This window comes from Apodemus sylvaticus, chromosome X (genome assembly GCF_947179515.1).
Source record: "Apodemus sylvaticus chromosome X, mApoSyl1.1, whole genome shotgun sequence".
Taxonomy (NCBI): domain Eukaryota; kingdom Metazoa; phylum Chordata; class Mammalia; order Rodentia; family Muridae; genus Apodemus; species Apodemus sylvaticus.
In genome coordinates this window covers 8708818-8730870 of record NC_067495.1, presented here as the reverse complement: position 1 = coordinate 8730870, position 22053 = coordinate 8708818, and the positions used below count along the sequence as shown (strand labels likewise).

General features: G+C 52.8%; 1 protein-coding gene across 3 annotated transcripts in view; it reads right to left on the bottom strand.

Annotated features, from left to right (window-relative positions):
• Bcor (BCL6 corepressor) overlaps nucleotides 1-22053 on the bottom strand; it is a 124186-nt gene that overhangs the window by 79654 nt on the left and 22479 nt on the right. Inside the window, exon 1 of one of the 3 annotated variants that reach the window (XM_052170449.1) lies at nucleotides 12025-12177. The exons of 1 other annotated variant lie outside the window; for it this stretch is intronic. The gene's annotated coding sequence lies outside the window, so the exon portion shown is untranslated. Of the gene's footprint in view, nucleotides 1-12024; nucleotides 12178-22053 lie in introns of those variants that run through there. One more of the 3 variants, XM_052170450.1, reaches the window with a different exon arrangement.

Sequence of the window (22053 nt, the reverse complement as noted above, 5' to 3'; positions counted from 1 at the left end):
AGACAGCCAGGGCTACACAGAGAAACTCTGTCTCGAAAAACCAAAAAAAAAAAAAAAAAAAAAAAAAAAAAGAGGAATGTGCTTCAAAGAGGAGAATGCTTGCCTACTGTGGGTAAGGAAGGCTGAGGTGTCTGGTTGGAGGCCTGAGGAAAGTTTGTCTGAATCCTGATGTGGGTACCAGTTAGGCTAGTGTGCTGATCTGGCTGTATGCTAATGATGTGTGAGCTTCTCTGCACAGCTACTGTGTTTCACTGAGAATAAATATCTTCCCAGTCTGACATCATCGTCATCATCATCATCGTCAGTAGCAGCAGCAGCAGCAGCATCTAGTAAGGAAAGCAGGCTGAAAGCAGAGGAAGACCTCTGGGGAAAAAACTGCAAAAAAGATTTATGCAGAGAGGGGTGCAGGGATGGGGCATCCAGATGAGGGGCAGATTCAAACAGTGGTAAGTTCAAGGCAAACCCATTGAAATCAAACCGTGGTTGCCAGTGAGTTCAGAGCTCAAATTGCAGTTGCAGGAATGCGCACCATGCTCCTGCCTGAAGGTGGCTGCTCTGGAAGCGATCCCACTTCCACATCTAGGCTAGGTTTCCTCCCAGGCGGCCAATCACTTCACATGACTTTAAGGCAGGAAGACCCAAGTAAGAATCTGAGTCCAAGCAGGAGCCTGGTAGAGCCCAGGCCTGCCCAGCACCTCACTCTCGCAGCTTACAAAAGGAAAACTTAGATTCTTTTCAACCGGGTGGATTCCTCTGATTGCAATCACACCAGGCTTCGGTGATTAGATTCCATTAGCTGCGGGAATCAATCGAACAACGACCTTTCCTAAAGTGAAGGGCCAGCTTCCAGAGAGCTTTTGGCTGGCTGCAGAGCCCAGGAGGAATTCACTGAAGGAAGGCAAATAAAGTAATGATCACTTTAATAATAATAATAATAATAATAATAATAATAATAATAATAATACCAAAAAACTAAAGGACAGCAAGACAAAGGCAGGGTAGGTACAGGGACCAAGAAGCTGCAAAGAGTAACTGGAATCTTGCATCCTGGCCCTGGGTCTTGGGCAGCCATGAGGACCAGCTGAAGGGCTGTGTTGGCAGCAAAGCAAAAAACAGATTGCTGCCATTCCGCGCGCACAGAAGTCAGCAGGGGTAATGGCTGCCTCTGGGGCCTCCTCTGGTCTCTTGCCCCACTACTGCTCTGGGCATGAGAAGTCCTGGAGATAAGAAAAGTCTCCCTCAAGACCCACTTCTCTCTCAGCATTGGCAAGACCTGTGGCCTGGATTCCCAGGTTTCCTGAAGTTGGTAACAAAGATCCACAAGCCACCTCAGGGGGTGCTGATGTGTAATTATCATATGGGTTTATTTAAATTTAATCTAAAACACAAGATTCCACCAAAGGCGGTTTTATCATTTGATATATGTATTTGTATATATAAATGTCATAGCTAGAGATACACAGTTTTGGTTGGAGCCATCTGTTTCAGATTGCGCTCGTCCCCACCCAGCTCACTGCCCCACACTACCTCCCTATCTACATGAGGACTCTGCAACTCATTTCACTAGAGGTGAGGCCTGTCTCCCCAGCCCACTGACATCAGATCACAGAATTCCTTTTAGCCAGTGAAATGTAAGCAAACGAAACAGTGGCAAGTCCTGAGTGGGAGACGTACGAGCCATTCCGTTCTCCTTCTGCACACTTACAATTTTTGCCATGGTCCTAAGTAGTCCACTCATCCACGGAGGAGGAAAGGCACATGGAGTTAATTTGGACCTGGCTCCTACTTAGGATCAAGCCTCTGCTCATCAACCAAACCCATGGGACCAACAGATGCGTCCACGAAAATTAATTGCTGATCTGTGCTTTGGGTGATTTCTTACACAGCTTTATTTAAGCAAGAGCTCACTGATAACGCCACCTAAGTATATTCCTTTGTTTACCCAAGACCCACAATGCACTCTCTACATTCCTTCTAGAAGAATTTTTTCTTTTTAGAATAATATATTGGTTTCAATATACTAGCTCTCTTTATTCCCTTACCCTTCTTATTTTTTTTTAATTTAGCACAACTCACAGTATTTTCTTTTTTGTTCATGTATTTATTCTCCATTTGCAGTAAAATGAAATTTGATGACAGCCAAGACATTGTTCAGTGCCCAAAGCATTGTTAAGAGGGTAGCAGGCATAAAATAATTTTATACAGATATATAATTCTTTTCCTCCTTAGTGAGTCTAGTATCTGATTTATGTGTGAAGCTCAGGAACTTTGTGATAGGTGAACTTAAAGAAGAAAAAAAAATTTCAAAGGGTGGTGGTGATATTTCTGGGTGTGGTGGTTCATGTCTATGATGCCAACACTCGGGAGACCAGAGCAGGATGATGTCAAAGAATTTCAGGCTATCCTAGGTTACATAGCAAGTTCAAAGCCAACTTGAATAAATAGTGAGACCCTTTTTCAAAAAGAAAGACAGCGAGAGACCCAGAAACACACACACACACACACACACAGAGAGAGAGAGAGAGAGAGAGAGAGAGAGAGAGAGAGAGAGGAGAGAGACAGAGAGAGAGAGAGGGGAGAGACAGAGAGGGACAGAGAGATAGAAAGACAGAGACAGAGGATAGACTGACTGACTGACTGACTTAAGGGTACATCATGCATTGCCTATATTAGTCTTCAATTTCTAGACGCAAGTGATCCTCCTGCCTCAGTCTCTCCCATAGTTTGGACTGTGGGTGGGTACATGCCTCCTCACCCAACTAAAACAAAACATTTTAGAGAGGGGAAAAAATATCAGGAAGTTTGCAAATATTGGAACTGCTGATAAAATTCTGCACCCTATATCAGGGGCTGTCTTCAACCTTAGGGGCTTTGTCTGTGTTACTGGGGTGTCGGGAGGAACTTCAAAGGGATTTAGGTGGCTTCCAAGAGCTGTCAGAACGTTTGACTCTGGCTTTGTGCCTGCATCACACGTTAATTAAATTATATGGCAGAAACACCACAATGTCAAGAGCAGATATTATTGCCTTCAAAGCCTAACATTACGAGAGGTGTTTTCTAGCACAGAGCAAAGTATACCTTTAAACAAATTCCTTTGTCTTTTCCTCGGGCTGTCAAGGCCTCCACCAGTCAACATATCCTGTGAAAGTATAGCCCGGCAGTTTCATCAGGTGCAGGGGGTGGTCCGAACAAAACTCTCTAACTCACAGGGCAGTGGGAGGCTCATGGAGTCACCTGCTTCTTCTGTCTGATCCTCGGCTTTGCAGTTTTTGTTTGTTTCCAATACAGGATCTTATTATGTAGCCCTGGCTGTTCTGGAACTGTCTATAGATGTAGACCAGGCTGGCCTCCCTCTGCCTGGTCTACATCCACCTACTTCTGCCTTCTGAGTGCTGGAATTAAAGGCTTGCACCACCACACCTGACCAACCCTCAATTTTGTGACCTCCAGCCCCTTTGTGAGCCTAGGCATATCCCCAAGAGAGAAGATCTGGCTTTCTGGATCTCTGCATAACAACAGGTTTTTGTCTTTTAAGACACTCTTATCAGTAGGACAGCAGATGGCCAGACTAAGGAAGGGTGGGAGTCACGTCACATGACCTCCCCCCCCCCATCATCTTGTTTATTTTGTTTTTCTTCTAGCACTGGGGATAGATAGAACCCAGGACCTCGTATAAGCTAAACGTAAGGTACCACTCTGCCCATCCAGATGTTTGCCTTTTTCTTTTTTAAATACAGTCTCATGTATCCACCTCTAGAGTGTCACTGAGTCCCAGGAATAGAAGTTAAGTGTTCAGGCTCTGAGGCAAACCAATTGAGCTATGTCATTAGCCCTATACCCGGTTTTTATATACTGCTGGGGACCGAACTCGGGATGTCATGCATGCTAGGAAAGTACTCACCACCATCAGCCCTACCCCAATGTCTTAAATAAAAATGGTGAGGGTGGAGGGCTTTGGCCCAGTGGTTTTTGTCCTAACAGTACAGATTTGAAGAAACCAAACTATGCTGGAAACTGTCTGAGGGTATATCACAGGCAAGAACCATGTTGGGGTTCCTCCTGTCTCTTGCAGGTAACAAATAACTCCCAAGTCTTCAGAGACACAGAGACTCAAAGACAAATAGCGTATTCACAAACACCACAGCAAGGTTGAAACCAGGCAGATGTGTTAGACTCAAGTCTCCCTAACAACCAATGATGGCTTTTGGGATGCCTAGTATTATTTTTAAGTCAGTTTTGCCCACCAACTAATTTAATCTCAACATTCTGAGATGGGCCATGTTGATATTTCCCACTACATGGGTGAGCCGAGAGGAACTGCTTAGACCCACAGCTGGGCAGCTGGCCGAGGCAGCTTTTGAACCCTGGTAATCCAGCTTCCCCAAACAAACTTTCATATAGTCTTTACTTTTACATTTTATTTATTTCTATTTTTTTGTATGTACATAGGTAAGTATGGAGGTCAAGGGACAACTTCCAAGAGTTTGTTCTCTCTCCACCACCTGGGTTCTGAGAGCTACCTCAGGCCACCCTGCTGGGAAGCAAGCAAAGTTCCTTACTGAGCAATCTCATGCCCTAGCACCCCGCCCCGCCCCCCTTTCCTTTGGCCTTTTGGCGTTTTGTTTTGTTTTAGACAGAGTCTTATGTCAAAACACAGGCTGACCAAGAACCCACTAGATAGCTGAATATGACCTTGAGCTACTGGTCCTTATGACGATTTCTCCCAAGTCCTGTATTATAAGTATTTATCACTACGTATATGGTTTTGGTTGTTGTTGTTGTTGCTGCGAAGACAAGTCTCAGACTGAAGTGATACTCTTGCCTCAGTTTGAAGAATGCTGGGATTGTAGGCACAAACCACCCACCATACTGGGCCCTGGAAGGGTGGGGAATAAGAAGTCCCTACAATCTACTGGGGGGGGGTGGAATCTATTACTCTGTAACAGTTTAAGACTAAGTTAAACTAATTTAGACCTCTGAAAGGCTTCCAAATTCCTTAAAATAGGAGTGTTAAATAAATATTGTACTTTTGAAAATGTGCCTTCTGATATAGATGCTCATTACACTGGCCTTTTGACTTTTCCTTGGGTTTGGGCTTCTTCAAGGTAAAACTAGTTTTCTAACCCTCTCTTTTTTGGACAGACGTTTTAATTTTTTTTTTTTTCTTTTTACCTATCCTGACAAGTGTGCACAGGAAACTGGGAGCAGTGATCCTGCAGAGAAGCAGGGGTGGGTGGGAGAGTCACATTTCTCCCCCAACACACTTTGATAGCCTTAGAATTTTTTGCCATGTGCTGTCGGGCACACATCTGTAGAGGCAGAAGGATCAGCAACAAGAGCCCCTATCTGAAAGCAATAAATTTTTTTTTGGTCACTTGCAGGTGTTACCCCCTAACATTTTATGATCTAGCTGTCAGGGTGGAGTCTTGGGAAAGAAAACACAGGACACCAGCCCCCACACCCACCCCCCCACCCCCCCCCCCACGCCTCAAGTCCCCATTTAGAAGAATGGGCTGAAGGTGTTTGTATGTAAGTGGAGCACAGGTAAACTCACACCATTGAATTATGGCTTTAAAAATACAGTCTTGATAAAGCAGTAGACCTTTAATCCCAGCACTCAGAAGGCAGCAGCAGGCATATCTCTGTGAGTTCGAGGCCAGCCTGGACTACAGATCGAGTTTCAGGACAAGCCAGGGCTACACAGAGAAAATCTGTCTCAAAACTGACCCCACATCCCCCAACCTCTCCCCCCCAAATTCTTAGGGCTAAGAAAGAGTCCAATGTTGTACAGCTCGAGGGTCTGAGTTTAGATCTGTAGCACCTATATACACACGAGTGTGTCGCCTTGCACCTTTGACTTAGACGGCTGAGGCAGGAAGAATTTTAGTTAAAAGCCAGCCTAGGCAATGTATAGAGACCCTGTCCCAAAAGAAAACGCTATAAAAATGGCTGAGGCTACAGCTCAGTACTAAGGAACTTACCTAGCATGCATGAGACTCTGAGCTCAATCCCCAGAACTCAGTAGAATGGGGGAAAAGAGAAAAAACCAAAAGTCCTAAGTAGTTGTTAGTGGCATAAGCCTGCAGTCCCAGCTACACAAGTTAAGAGGACTAGGGGAGCCAAAGCTTCCTCCCATGAGCTCTGGGCAGCACAAGACCCTGTTTCAAAACATGCACATAAACAGGCCATGGTGACATGCATACACCTGTAATCCAGGACTCAGAAGACTTAGGCAGGACTTTCAAAAATACTCTGGGCTACATATCTAATTCCAGGCAGGTTGGGATAAGTACTAAGAGCTCCCCACCCCCCCAAAAAGTCTTTCTCTCAGCTTTTGTGTGAGAGAGAAAGCAGATTCCTGGAAACCGAGTAGTCAATAGTATTAAACAGACCAGAGACTTAAGCTAAAGGTTAGTGAACGAATGGCTCCGCTCACCACCCAGGAAGAAGCTAGTGATCTGACTTCCATCCCCCCACCTCCTATTTGTATTTATAGGGAACCTGTGCTTGCCTACATATGCAGAGGCACGGTAGGACTTTTACTCAGCCTAGGATCTAAGTTACCGAGTGTCCACAACCACTCAAATTCAAAGCTACCACGAAGGGAACTCAGCCATCCTCCGTCCCCTGGGCCACTCTGAAGAAGGGAAGGGATCCTGCTCTTTGACAACTTACTCTCACAGAAGCCTGGAACTATCCACCTAAACCAGAATGAGGAAGCACTGTTCTCAGAGGACTGCAGAGGGGCATGAGGGCTTTCTGAGACTGAGGCTGGCTGGGGAGGGGGGTGCCCAAATTTGGGGGCAATGAGGTCTGAGTAGTGGGCCGGAGAGGGCACCCTGCCAGCTCTAGCTGGCCCAGAGCCAGGGAGTCTGACTGAACTTGGGCCAGCCGTGTTGGCCCCCAGACTCAGTGCGCTAACTGCCTGAGCACTCCCAGCCTCTTTGTTTGCACTTCCCCGCAGTTCCCCGGTCGTGTTTAGGAATGCGCTTTGAAGGCTCCAGCGTGTTTCGTGTTTCGCCAGTGCTTAGGGAAACCAAGAGCAAAGGCTGGGCCCAGGCCAGATGGCTCGACGGAGGGCACCTGGGATCACACTGAAACACCCCAAGGGGCAAGCAGAATCTAGGGGGCACAGAGGGAGTGTGCCCAGGGAAGGAGGATGTATTTAAGCCAGTTCATATAATTCTCTGCTGGGGGACTCCCTCACAATTCCAAACCTTGGAGATTCCCAAGTTTGTTTTGTTAAGGGCGACAGTATTCCCTTATCGAGTTCCTGAAAGAGCAGGGGGGTGGGGTGGGGGGATGGGGGGGAGGGGAGAGACAGAGAGAGAGAGAGAGAGAGAGAGAGAGAGAGAGAGAGAGAGAGAGAGAGAGAGAGAGAGGTGGGGGACAGTACAAGCTGCTCTTTTCGCTCAGTCTGGGGCAGCAGTTCAGGCTAGTCCTGACTTGAAAAGCTGCCTTCTTGATTTGCATCAAAATCTCTTTGGCCTGGCCCCCAGGGGAAATAAAGTTCGGCAGGCTTTCCAAGGAAGGGGGAAGGACCCATGTGACCTCTGCCTCGATCTAGACAGAACAATCTGGAAGGCCCTAGAGCTTGGTCCCAGTTTAGGTTGGAGGTAAGAAGGTTCCTGGCCCTAAGAGGCTGGGCTGGTAGCCTCGTCTTGCTCCTGGGATCCAGCTGCAGGCAAAGAAGGGTGACAGCGAAGCTCAGGGGTGGCTGACTTCCTTCTCCACAGCCTCAGTAGCTCACCCACAGTCCTTTATGTCCTTTGTTATCTTGCACATAAAAGGAAGGAGTCGCCCCTGCTGGGTCATTTCAGGATTCTAGCACTTGTGGCCCCAGATGTCCAGCATATTGCTTTGCGTAAAGCAAGTGCTTAATAAATGCAAACTGGTTAAAATAGTGGGCCAGAAAGAAGCCCTTTTTCCAACCAGACAGCTCTAAGTCTGGTCACCCGTGCTTGGCTCTTGGTTTCACTTTTTGTCCCGTTGACCTAATGTTTTCACCCTCTGAATTCAGGAGGGCTTGAAGAAGACCCCAAGGTCTTTCTAGATGTGCAACCACCACCTTTGTCTGCAAGCTTGCACTCTACCCCTAGTTCTGATCATCGGGATCCCGGCCGACCAGGCCTAGGCCTCAGGGGATCATTCTCCTGTTCTCCCGTGCCTGATCAGGGTAACTTTACCATACATACTCAGTCACTGGATTCTTTGACACATCTGTTCCTTTCTGTCTCCAAGGCCATTTATACAGTTCCAGCTCCTGAGTACACAGGCCTGGAGCACATGAGCAATGACTCCAAAGCCACAAAGGGCACTTGGATCTCCCCTGCTCCCCTGCCCCACCCCCCACCCCCTGCAGCCAGTGTCATCTAGAGCTCCTCGAAGCCTCCCTCTTGCTTCTAGATAATGACAAGGCCTGGGTTTAGAGGCCCGTGGTCTCTGGATTTTCCCCTTAGTTCTCATTTCCCCTTAGTTCCTTGTTGCCACTGATGTGGTGTCTGAAGCTCTGCTTAGGGTAAACACGGCGATCAGACGCTCCCTTTCTTCCCACTCTCAGAAAAGTCACTTTCCCTGCGTAAGTAATGACTGCCTTTTCCTCCCGGCCTTCTCTCAGCCCGCGGATGTATATTTAGTGCAAGCTGCCCTAGGTAGAGTTTAATTAGGTACCAACTCACCCAGGGGCAAAAAGCAAGGACCCCCCCCCCCCTCTCAGGTTGAACAAATGGGACCCGGGCTTGATGTAGGAGCCTGTAGCCAGCCTCCAGTGCCTGAGAAGTGACTGCGCCAGCAGGTAGAGGGCTGTCCATTCTGAGCTAATGATTGCCTTAGGCACCAAGTGATGGAAAATCCTGGCAGACTGGCAAGCTGCAGGGCGAAGCCAGGGACAATTGTATGGACCAGTGGAACATGGCTGTGTGGAGAGATGGCAGAAGGAATGCAGCCTCTGTGCACGTGTGTGTGTGTGTGTGTGTGTGTGTGTGTGTGCCCCGCTTACTTGCATGCGTGTGTGCGTGTGTGTGTGTGTGTGTGTGTGTGCGTGTGTGTGTGTGTGTGTGTGTGTGTGTGTGTGTGCCTTTTCTCTCTAATCTCCCTGCTACCTTTCCCTAGCCCATGCTCTTTCCTACCATTTTTTCTCTTCTGTTTCTAACCCACGCGAGTTGAAATTAGAAAGGTCTTTGAATTCGTTTATTTGTTTTAATAAAGACAGCATTTTAAGCAGCATATTTGCAGCAATTGAGTGTTAAACTAAACACCAAGCCAGCTAAATGTGTTAGGGGGAAATGAAAAGTCAGTTTACAAGAAACATATAATTAACGCGTTCTTTGACTTTCCCTAAGCTTTTGTCTGGCGCAGGACAAGACAGAGGCGCCATAATCAACTTTAAATAAATGAAAGATTGCATCCAGGCGAAAGGGGGACAATAAAGTTTGGAGTGCAAAACAAAGGCCAAAGAAGGGATTTGGAGCATTGGAATAAATATGCTTAAAAATACATCTTTTGTTCCTTTCCGCCTAGTCAACATCCAGTTTCTCCTTCCCAATAGGAAGGCTCTAGTGTGGACTATACCTGTGAACAGGCACAGAAGCCCCGACCCGACCCGGAGGGGGAAGGGAGGGGAAATGAGGCACCCACAGGAAATGCACGGCAGTTTCAGGAGGTTGATAAATCCAAGCTAATGGAAATTACTATTCCACAACACGGGAGTCTACACGTGGCCCGACTTCCAATAAACGGTTCTCCTCCTCACCCCTTGGAGAAAGTGAAATAAGACATTAGACTTTCAATAATCTCATATGGTGATGATCAATCAAAACCCAGAGGAGAAGGCCAATTTATAGAAATTGTATCTGCTTCACTGGGCTAGTGGAACCAGGGAGCTGAAAAGAACACTGTGGTCGCCTTTGATGTGTGAAGTTGCTTCCAAATGACAAACGCCAAAAAGCACTGCCTGTACACATGGGGTCTTTTCAGAGACAGAGGGTGTCCACAGAGGCCTGTCCCGGCCGGCCGGCCACTGACTGTGGGGACCTGCCTAAAGGGGAAAGCCCGGCTTAGGCCACATCAAAGCTGCGTATTTCTATTATCCACTGCTTAGTTGACGTTGGAGTTGCCATCTTTCTTATTTGTTTTATCGTCACTGAAGTTTATTTACTGAATTAACTTTTAATGGACCCTCGACTTTGTTCTTCAGAGTTCCCTTCTAATACTCGGGCCTTTTGAGCCAGGCCCCTTCTCCAGGCTTTGTGATCAGCTTGCCTTTGTGACCCTAGGCCCCCAGCCCCTCCACCCCAATCCTGGAGGTGAAGAGCTCAGCCTCTGTTAACTCCTTGACTGCTGGTGTGTGTGTGTGTGTGTGTGTGTGTGTGTGTGTGTGTGTGTGTGTGGCTACTAATCACCTCCTGTTGATCACTGCCAAGTTCTCAGGTTGAAGGAAGGAGAAAGGATCTCTTGACCATTCTGCCATTCTGACTAGCTTTCCACATGAGCCTGAAAATGTCGACAAATTTGAAACATCTGCCGGGCTGCTTTGGTCTGATTGCTAAAATATGCCGACCTCAAGCCCCCTACCCCCGCCCTTTTTAATCTGTTTCATATTCACAAATTAAGCATTTAGTCTGGGTAATAAATCAGGGCGGTTTACGAGGCTCACACGAGACAAACAAGCGAGAAGGGCGCAACACAAGCCCTTGGAAGAGGAACTGCCAGAGCCGCCGAGAACTCCACGCACTGGAACGTCTAGGGCAGCCCTGGCGCGCCCCAAAAGGCCTCCCGTACCCACTCTTTGGCGGGTCGGCAAGAGGGCCAGGCGGAGGATACAGATGAACAATCCTAGCCTAGGCCCACGCTCCTGGAACCCTCCACGAGAACCTTGTGTACCTGGCCTGCCCTAGCCCTGCCCTCGGCGCCCCTGCCCTGCCAGGAAGCTGCGGCTGGCAAAGGCGACCACCTCACCTCACACGCGCCCTGTGGTGGGCCCATTAAGTCTCTCCCGACAGAGAAGACTGGATCCCCTCCCCCACCCTCTCCTATCTGGCTGGGCTCAGCCTCATAGATTCCAAGCCTACACTAACCAAGGAAGCAAAAGAGTGCCCACACATGACTGCCACCAAGCCTGGACATTAACCTCTCTGCGCCCTGACCTTTTCCCGCTCTCCTACCCAGGTTTCGAACCTAAGTAGCCACAATGTTATGTTCAGATTTAAATGCAAAGCGGATGGCGCCTTTTGAGCGGATAGAAGCTTTAAGGGGGAGTTGAGAAGGGGACCAAAGACACAAACGGGACCTGTCCTCACTGCAGAAACCCAAGCCCCAGCTTTTAGTGGCCACGCAAACTCAAGGGGCTCTTATTTGTGCGTTTCCCGCCCTCCCCGGATCACCCGTGAGAAATGGACCTGGACCAGAGGTTTCCGGACGAGTCTCAGACCCAAGACCTTGAGAGACCTCCCTCGAAGAAGAAAGTGGCTCTGGAGTCACCTCGACTGGGCCTTTTGTCGCCCTGCTATATACTCAAGTTCTCTAACGACTGGTGTTCTTGATGCTATCACGGGACGCGGCGGGGCGGGAAACCCGGGATCCTGGCTGTACAGCCCACCCGGAACCTAGGGAGAGGGTATAGAAACAATCCCCCCAACCCGCAACACAGCACAAACGTTGCCCTTCCTCTTTCCCTAGCACACATTCCAACTGCGAAAGCCATTACCGCCGGCGCGCGAGAGACTTTTAAAATATTTACAGCCCGCTCTCCGCACGGTAGCCTGATCCATCTTGTGGGCGCGGAGGCGGGGCGTTCGGGCGGAGGATCGGAGCCCGGGTGGGGGGGGGCGTTAGCTGCTTCTCCCCACCCGCGGCCCCCGGGTCCCCTCGGCGCCCCCACTTCGTAACCCTGGGCTTGGGAGGCGACCAGTGCCTGTGCGCAGCGCCCCCACCCCGGGGGGGGGGGAGCCCTGGCCCGGGCCGGAGAGGGCGGGGGACAGAGTCCGGGAGAAGGGAGGGCGGGGAGGCTGATTTAAAGGTTCTCACCGGGAAGCGAGCGAGGCACAGACCTGAGAGCCGCCGCGCGGTGAAATCCGAGGAGCTCTCTTGGCGAGGAGGGGCTGTCAGAGGCCATTTATCTCTCGCCAGAGTGGAGGCTCTGCTCCCACACCGCCCGCGAGTAACAATGGCAGCGAGCAGCAGCTCTGCACGCGCTTCAGTGCATGAATGGATTGCGGAAGATGCTTGCGCTCCGCTCCGCTCCCGCGGCTCCTCCAGCGCCCCTCCCCGTCCGCCGCCCCCGCCCCCGCCCCCGCCCCGCCGCCTCGCTCAGCCCTTGTGGGCGCCTCGCGTCTCAGAGATTCGCAAGTTGGGCCCTGTGGCGTGGTCCCTTTCACTCAACCCGCCTCCACCCACCCCCTACACACACACACACACACACACACACACACCCGCTCCCCTCCAGCGGTTTCCCAGGGCCTTGGCACCTCGCCATCGATTGTCATTAGGGGCTGAAACTTGACACTAGCCTTCCCGGCCTCCCCGACGCAGACACCCCCGCCGGCTCGCTCCCTCTCTCCCAGCCCTGGCAGCTCGCGGCAAGTTTACTTTCAAGGAGTTGGACCGTGTTTCCGCCGCAGAGGCCGACCGCATGCGGGCCGGCGAGGGGGTGTGGGTGAAGGGGGGAGGAGGGAGTCGGGGTTCCGAAGGGTGTCACCTGCCCTGAGGCCTAGGGTGTTTCCAGGTGTTCGCTGGCTTTCAGCCCAGTCACTCCCAGCCCGCTGATCCACCGCGGGTCCTTGCCTTTGGCACGTGCGCGTGCACTCCGGGTGCTCGGACCCCAGCCTACAAGTCCCGCCAGTAGGCCAGCGTGCCCACATTCTTCAGGGCGACTAACAAGTCTCCAGAGTCTAGGGAGAGGCCCACAAACAGCGAGGTCAGCCGCAGAAGTGTGTCCCCCTCGACTCTACAGTAGGAGGTCTAATAAAAGCCCCTCGCCAGTTTCGGCCTGGATCGGAGCGTAGCAAACCCAAATCCTCTGAGGCTCCTGTCTCGTAGTCCTGAGAACGAGTTTTCTAAAGCCTGGGGAACCTTCTAGACTGGAGAACCTTCTAGAAGTGGACACACTCAGCGACCCTAAGGCAGTGGCCAGTAACCCGCGGGAAGAGGCTAGGTTTCAGGAAGGCAGCTACACGTGCGCAAAGACGCACTCTGGGAGGCAGAGCGCGACCCATGGACCCAGGAGACTGGCGAGGACAAGCGAGAAGTTGGCAGTGAGACAAAACCAGAGGAGAACGCCAGGAAGGCTCAGCCGCAGACCCGGAAACACAGACTGCAGCAGCCGCCTGGGCCCCGGCGCGGAGGCGTGTGCAGCCAGGCCCTGCCTGGCATATCTCCATTCTCGTGCCTATGACGAACGAATGCACACCCCGACTCTTGGCGGGCCCTGCTGCCAGAGTTGGTCTCTGTCGATCCGGGGCAAGTCTGCTGTGTGGAACTTCCCAGCAGAAAAGGGAGTCCCTGGGGCAGTCTTCATGGAGCCAGGCCCCTCTGGCCTCCACCTTTCTCCGAGCTTGGAACAAAGATAACAACAGGCTTATAGGTGGAGCAGGGTCTCAGGAGTGTCATGGTCCACTGCGTTTCCATTTGGGCTTCCCTATGGCGGACAACATTATAGCACCCTACCCGCTCTGGCTTGCCAGCAATTAGAAACCAAGCTGGGCTTCCCTCAACTGTAATCCAGTTTGAAAAAAGACCCGGAGTGGATACCAAGACTGTCTAGCCACAAGCAGGTTGGCATGGCGGGCCAATCAGTACCTAGCAGGCTCTGCTCCCCTCTAACTACCTGCCACCAGCTCTGCTGCACTGGTCGTGGCTTCAAAACAGTCTTTTCCCTCAAATGAAACCGCTGCTGCAGGCTTTGCACATGCACAGTCCCTGCATCCACACTCTGGGATATCCACCCACCTCTTCCAGCCCTTCCTGTCTCCCTGCTGGTGGTCCCCTCAAAACCGACTCTCTAGCTGAGTGGAGAAAAGAGGTGTGTGTCACAGAGCCTGGGTGGCCAAGTGGAGGCCTCTGAGGAGGGAAGAACAAGGCCTTTAAAGAGAGGAATGGGTTTCTGTCTACGAAAGAAGACACCCCGGTGCCGGGCCGAGGTGGGCTGGGGGTGGAGACAGGAGGATGGAACCAGAAAGGGAGAACCAGTACTAATCCCTCAGCCTGTTCACCTGGGGACAGCTGCAGACAAAAGGCTTTCCCCTGAATATTATTACCTCCTTTGCACGAGCAGTTCCATCCAGCTATAAGGGAGACAGTGCAGGCCCCATGGCCCACAGTGGCAGAGGAGGAAAACTGCCCCAGCGGTTAAGAGAGGTGAGTGGGCAGAATAGCTAGGAAGGCTACAGCGCTCTGCGGGTCGGGTAGGCCTAGGGTTTCCAGCTGGCATTCACTTTCCGGTTCCGTCCGTAGTCCAGTGTGCATGTCTCGGGGTGAGCGTGCAGAGAGGAAGGGTGCTTACAGGCCGGGACCAGACATCCAGATAGGGAAGTCCCGGAAGGAAGGACATGGCTGGCTCCACACCTCTTCCTCTGTCTCACACAGCAGACCCAGCCCTTTCCATTGAAACCCGGAGTGGGCCCCCCGCCCCCCCAGCCCCCCCCCCCCCCCGCTGCTGCCCTTAGGCAAACACTGTAAAGTACCTCCCTATTCCTTCAGCAGGAGCTATTCCAGAGGTCTCAAGGAAGCCTTGGGAGGCCCTCCCCTCTGTCTGCCATCCCCCCCCCCGCCCCCGCACCACTCCCACCACCCCCCAGCCTTGGCTGCAGGATGCCTTGCATCCAACTGTGGTTTCCGGGCAATAAAACAACTATTAAAGTCACAGGCACGGCTGGTGATTTGCATCGCATCCTCTCATGCATGGATTCAATATTTAATACACAATATTGAATACGGATATTAAAAATCAATAGCTGGGGACCCCTGGGGAGGTGTCACGGTGAGATCCTGATTCAAGACTACAAGCAACTCCTCTAAAAGAAAAAAAAAAAAACAGGAACAGCAAGTTCAGCCAAGCTAACGCAGATGCCCTGGGAAGAGAGGAGTCTTGGCTGCATCTCAGCTTCCTGACCCTGGGTACCATTCCTAAGTTGAACTAAATAAAGCGAAGCCACCTAAATGGTATGCCCGTGGGCTCTACTGGCTGCGGGGTGGCTAGAGGAGGGCTGGGTGGCCGGCCAGCCAGGTGTGTGGAGCTGTTTGGTTGCTGTCTGTACTTTCCTTTGGTTCAGGTCTGGCTTGCAGGGGCTCAACTTTCCTAGTCCTGATAGCTCCGGTTCCTAGGCCTCAAGACATCCATCACCACAGGCCCCATGGGGAGCTCTTCGCATAAGCTTTCAGGCAGATTTAGCAGGAATTCCAATGGCTGGCTGGCTCGGGATATTCTTGGTAGGATAAAAAAAAAAAAAAAAAAAACAACCAGGAATGCCTACCTCACCGGGTCTTCTTGTGCTACCAGAACCTTCAGGCTTTTTGGTGGCAAAGGGGTTGGGCGTGTGTGACAGAGGGAAGGGGCCAAGAAAGCAAGATCATCTGTTAGACAGACAGGAGACAGCCAGCTCCTGGGACACATAATTATCTTTTCAGGCCTGAAGAGGAACACCAATTATTCACTTCCTTATCAAAACATAGAAATATACTTTATCCTAAACATGGGAACGAGGCATTTCCAGACTGATTAGGTAGAGGTAACCAAGAGTATACATTTTTTCAGAAATCTCCCCCTGCCCCAGCTCTAGAGATAGAAGAAAATTTGACAATAAGAGACAACAAGTTTAGCTGATTGGAAGAGTCTGGAGAGCTTAGATACACACAAAACCCTAAGTGAACTTGACCTGTGGGAAGGGCCAGCCGAGACATCAAGTTATTGGAATTAATTCTGTGAAATTCCTTTCCATCATAGTTTAAACCAATAGGAAAGGAGTGGGAAACTGTGCTCTAGTATAAACACATTGGGAAGGTACCTCAGGAATACCTCTCATACTAGTCATCTGGGTAAAAGTCAGAGGCGAAGACCAGAGGTGTCGGGAAATGACAGTCAGTGAGTCTATGGTCTCCAGCCTTTGTTCCCTAACAGTTGTCAGAGAGGCATCAAAGCCAGGGTGGAGACAGACACCCTTCCCAGAACCCAAACGGGAAAAAGCAGCTGCTCTCCCCCCCCCCCCCGCCCCCTCTAGCTAGAGTTGGCCTGTGTCTATGCATGTGTTTCCCGACTGGGGGTTGCTGCTTTTCACAAGGTCCTGCCTTGGGCCTGTGAAATCCACTGGCAATCAATCTACGGGCATGTTGGCCTAAAAGCAACTGAGCTCTGGTGCTGCCATCAGCCATTTCTTCCTGCAGTCTTCGAAAACTGCTTACTAGTCCCCCTCGGCCACATTCGGAGCCTCTTCTAGGCCCCTACGGTGTGCAGGCTGCACAGATAGATGGCATCCAGTACGAATGTGCTGTTGGGACAATCGATGGCTGACCAGAGGAGGCTGGGAGGAGGGGGAAGCACCACAGGCTCGAAGCTGACCCAGCTTGGGAGCATTACATGTACAGAGCCCAGAGAGTGCTGTTTTTTTTTTTCCTAGATCTGCTTGGTAGGTGCATCAATCAACTCAGAGTGCAAGAGGCTTTGTGGCATTTAGGTGGCCTAGACCCCAAAGACCCCAAAGTGCAGGAGGCTCAAGGGACCCGCATACCAAGTTCCAGATTGTGGTGTAAACTCGAGTAAGGGACCATATAAGATAGAGGGAATTATTTTCCTGCCATCCCCACCCAACCCCGTTGTAATGTTTTCCTGTTAGGAACCAAAGCTAGTGGAGTTGTTCTTGGAGGCCCTCTGGCCTGCTACTACTTCCTGGTGCAAGGCCGTGAGAATAAAGGCTTTCTGCCAGGAGGTTCCCTGGTTTAGCACCAGGAGCCTCGAATCCTGGCGGGAATCCTCGCACTTCCAACAAGACTCTCTCTCTCTCTCTCTCTCTCTCTCTCTCTCTCTCACACACACACACACACACACACACACACACACCAAACAAAAACCACTCCCGGAACTGCTGAAATGAATGCGGAGCCCGACGCCAGGGTCAGTGGAGGGACTGTCCCCATCACCAACAAGTTGCTGGCCGTGATAACAGCTGTGGGAGGGGGAAGGGAGCCGCAGGCAGCCACGACTGAACGGTTGCGATCTAGAAAATTCAACAAGAGGCCGCCACAGTGGCGGCGGCTCCAATTAGCTGAGCCAACAGGGAAGGCAGAGAGCTAGGCAGCGGCCCTGCCGATCACGCCCCGGGCGAGCAGGCAGGAGGGGGGCACCGGGCCTCGGAGCTGCTCGCCCGGGCAGCCCTCGCTAGGCCCCTCCCGCGGGTTCTAGGAGCGCGCCTGGTGTTTACACACTGTCCTTCCGACACGGGATCAAGTTTCAGGCCGCGCTAGAGGCGCCTGGAGCCGGCCACAGGCCGGGGAGAAGGGAAGAGCTGGAGCGGGATCTAAGGCCGAGCTGCACCGCCGAGAAGGCCGGGACGCTCGTGGTCTCAGCTAGCATAGCCCTCCCTCCTTGCCTGGGGTGAGAAGTCTATCGCGTAGGGTGGCAAAAGCAGGTGGAGCTGCGGGGCGCTGTCGAGAGAGAGAGAGAGAGAGAGAGAGAGAGAGAGAGAGAGAGAGAGAGAGAGAGAGAGAGAGAGAGAGAGAGAGAGAGAGAGAGGCATCTCTGAGTCGCGAGTGGAGTCCAGGGCGCACCCGGGGCTGGGGCTGGGAGTGGGGTGGAGGTAGGCTGTCTATTGGGAACCCAGGGACTATTTTGAGTCCCCCTGTGAGCTCTTCAGTCCTCTAAACTCCTCTCATAGGTACCGGACCCAGACTGTTATATGGTGGTGGTGGGGGTGGTGTGGATCTGTGGACTGCAAAAACTAAAAATTCGAAGCGACCTCTCACTTTTCCTTGCCCACCCTGGCCCCAGTGCTGCGAAAGCCTCCGGCGAAGTGCCCGAGGGTGGCCCGCGCTGTCAAGTGTGGGCAAGTGATCTCCAGCTGCAGACACACTGTAAACAGCCGAGTGTGTGCCCTCCTAGCTCGGCGTGAGAACCTCACCCCAACACAAGCGTCCTCTCGGGCTTCCCGGCGAGATTTCTCTGGCAGAGACGGAGGAAAGAAAGCCCCCCCCCCACACACACCCGGACACCTGCATTCAAAAGAGAGCGTTCTGAACCTGCACAGGCGCCAGGTGCTGCGGGGAGGGGACACTCGGCCTGTCCCCTCCCCGCTCAATACTTGCTTTGTTCCGGGAAACAGGGGAAGCATTAGGCTGCTAACCCCCCAGGGAAACACAAAACTTTTTGAATCTCAGAAAGGATGCTTGAATGCATTTCGAAGTTCCCGAGATCGGTCAAAGAAGGGGAAAGCAGATTAGGGGCCGGGGGGGGGGGGGGAGATCGGGAGGCTTCCGAGAGAGGCCAACTGACAATGTGGGAGGAAAACAGCTCAGGGTGACCAGGCCGGAGTCTCGGGAACTCAACTCAGCGAGATGGTGCTTCGCGAGTTCCAGCGAACAGCCGCCTAGGCCAAGTGGTGCCTGCCCAGCCCGCGGCCGCGCCAGCTTCCTGCCCTGCCCAGGACCGCAGAGCAGTCAGCGATGCCACCTCTGGCTGGCTTGGTATCGCAGGAGGATGAGGGTAATACAAATAAACCCCGAATCTCTGCACAGCTCCCATCCCCCATCTTCCCCACCAAAGTGGGCCCAGGCCAATTGCTGGGTCACCCGGTTTAGGTTTTCAACCTGGGGTGAACGGGAAAGGTTCAGTGAGCTAGTCATTACGGTTGGGTCAGTCTGAGATATCTTAGGTCTCATTCGCTGACTGCCATCAGCTCCCATTTCACCCTACCCCATCCCTGTCTCCACCTAGCTGAGGGTACCACTAGGTTAGCAATATAAGGTATAGCAGGCGAAAAGAAGAATGGGTTCAAGCTGCTTTCTCCTGACTGCCACCTCTCACTTAGCCTTCCCAACATGAAGGAAGGGGAGGGCACGTAGGCTCTGTCCCATTCCCCCGTGGGACGCTCCCCTCCGTCTCGGAAGCTCAGACTGCGAACGAGGGTTTTCCCCCTTCCCCTTGGGCTCGCAAGGTTTCTAACTTCCTCTAAACCTCCCTCCTCGCTCCGAAAAGCCCCGAGGAGAAGAACAGAGAGGAAGCAAGCCGCTGGTGTGCTAAATGAAGACCATGTGTGAGGGTGGCGGCATCAGAGTGCTGTGGCCGGGGAAGGGGGTGCTGAAGACCCGGTGAGCAGCCCACGGTTGGCTCCATCCAGGTCGAGGCCGCCAGCGCCTGGGCTTTGGGGGACGCAAAGCCTCTGCAAAGTACTGCTAGGATAGCCTGGTTGGCCACGGATGAGTGTGTGTGTGTGTGTGTGAGAGAGAGAGAGAGAGAGAGAGTGAGAGAGAGAGAGAGAGAGAGAGAGAGAGAGAGAGAGAGAGAGAGAGTGTGCTTGGTGGACAGGATCTGCCGCGCCGCGGGGGGCGGGGGCGGGGGCGGAGCCCTGACTTCCTGGGCCGCAGCTGGGACCCAGGGCGCAAGAGCAAATCGTGTTCCGCGGCGGCGGCGGCTCGGGCCCGCCACGCTCGCAGCTGAAAATCAACAAAGGGAGGCGGCAGGCGAGCGGGGGAGGGGCGCGGCTGAGCGCTCGCTGGCTGCTGTGGAATAATAAAAAATAATTAATAATGATAATAAGAGAAAAAAATCTGCCGGCTTTCTGGGCACTGGGTTTCCGTGCGGCAGCAGCGGGAGGCGCGCTGTCCTTGACTCGGCCTCTCTCTCCGGGTCTGCCTGCCTGCCCCTCCCCCTCCCCTCCCTTGCCCCCTCCCCTTCCTGGGAACCGGGAAGAGAAAGGTCTGCAGCTGACAAATATTATCCATTCTCCCCATCGATCGCGGAGTGTACAGATGTGAGCGCTTGATGTGCCCGCGGAGCGGCGGATCCTCCCTGCTCTCTCGCCGCCCCCTCCTCCCCCTTTGTTCTCCTCCCCTTTCCCTCTCTTTAAATAGATTTCAGGGCGCTGCCTGTTGGAGAGCAGCTGGCGATCTCTCCAGAGAGAGAGACAGAGAGAGACAGAGACAGAGAGACATACAGAGAGAGAAGGCCGAGGTGCCCTGTCACCAGCCTCCCCTCCCCCACCTGCCCTTCCCGCTGTGAGCCCACCTCCCCCTTTTCCAGTTTCCAAAACAGAAAACACCAGGAACACCCACGTTCACTGACTGCATCGCGAACCTCGAAGCCTTTAGACGCTTTGCGCTGTCCCCGCGCTGTTCCTTGTTTCTGTGAGGAAAAGGAGGACAGCGCAGGGAGGCTGCATAGCGCCATGGCCGAAGATCCAAGGGAGATCTTTCCTAGGCAGCAGCAGGGACAGTGCCCGGGGTCACGCTAGGAGGGTACGGTTTACCCATTAGGGATAGTCGGACAAGGCAGCCTCTTTATTCCTCTTTTGCAAATGGCAGATTAAGCCGGCAGCGCTCGGCTTCAAAGGACCCCGGCCGCGCTCCGCGAAGGGTTAACCCTTCGGCTCGTAATCGCAGACACGCACTCACACTCACACGCGCGCACGGTGCGCCCTCCCCGCTCGCCAGAGAGCTGACCACAGCCCGCAGTGCACCCGGAGCTGGGGGAGTAGCGGGGGGGGGGGAGGGGCGGGCTTAACCAGGCCGCTCGACCGAGCCGGGGCCACCTCGCCTTCTGTCACTTAAATGATTGTCCTCCGCTCTGCTCAGTGCGGTCAGTACGGGCTGTTAACAGGCAGTTGCAATCAGTTTCCGAAAGGTCAACCAGGGTCCTCCTGCTCTCGCAGACGGAAGGCATTACGAAACCGCTTTTGTATTTGCAGCGTTCACTTTAGAGAACGAAGCAAGGAGGGTCGTGGGCGGCAGGGAGAGGGAGACTGCACCCCCGCGGGCTGGGCTGGACACCGAGGAAATCACCGGCCAAGTGACCTAGGCCCTTCTTGTTCCGATGGGGAAGTGGAAGGTGGACAGGCTGCAAGGGAAAGAGAAATGGGAGGAAGTAGGATAGACCTCTTAGTTCCCCTCCTCTCTGGGCCTGAGGCCCACACCCGGTCCCGGACCGAGGTGGGTGGCCTTGGGGACGGGGAGACCCCCACTCTCTCTTCTAGGCTCTCCAGAAATGCATAGGTGGTGAGGAGGGTGGTAGAGGGGAAAGACCCTTGTAAAGCGAGCGAATCACCGCACAGTGTCTGAAGACGCCGCTGCCGCCGCCGCTAGAAGTCGTCCATCAGCAACCAGTCCAACCTGCCAGTGATAATGTGCGATCAACACCAAATCACCCCCGCCAGGCGCGATCCATCACCGCAGCGCGCTGCAGGCCCGTGTGAGCCTGACTCGCCTCTGGAGCTGGGGAGGGGGCCGCAGAGCAGGAGGTGGTCACCCAGCCGACCCGACTTCTGCACACCTGGCTGCCTCTCCTGAAGACATGCACCTTAAGTGTTCATAACTCCCCAAGTTCCCCAATTGCAGGGTGCAAACACCGCGACTCCTGAGTTCTGGGCACGGTCACTTAGGAGCCCGCGTGTCCTCCACACCCAGTTACCCCGGTCACACCCAGCAAAGCCATCCTTTTCTTGGCTTTGCCCTGTGTGTCCCCTCCCCCCTCCTTCGAGAAAGCGTGGCTGGCGGGAAATTAATATTTAATATCGTGAAATTGATTAAAGGACTGGAAGCCGGCGATGGGGTGGGGGAAGGGTAGGGTCTCCGAGCATAATTAAAGATCTGGGAATGGTGGCCGCTTCTGGTCCGCCGGGCCCCACAAAGCCTTTGTGAGGCCCAGGCGGGGTCGGTGAGGCTAAGGCCGCAGTAACCTATGAGGCCTTAGGTTCTGGTACTTGCTTGGGGAAGGGGGGCGCTATCTGCGAAGTCTGGAGTAACCTAAGCTCACCTAGGAGTTACACAGAGAACTGAGTCTCCCTTGCCTGCCTGCACCGTGACCCCTTCTAGGCCCTGGAGCCAAAGGTTCAAACGTTTCAGGTCTTGAAACTTTGC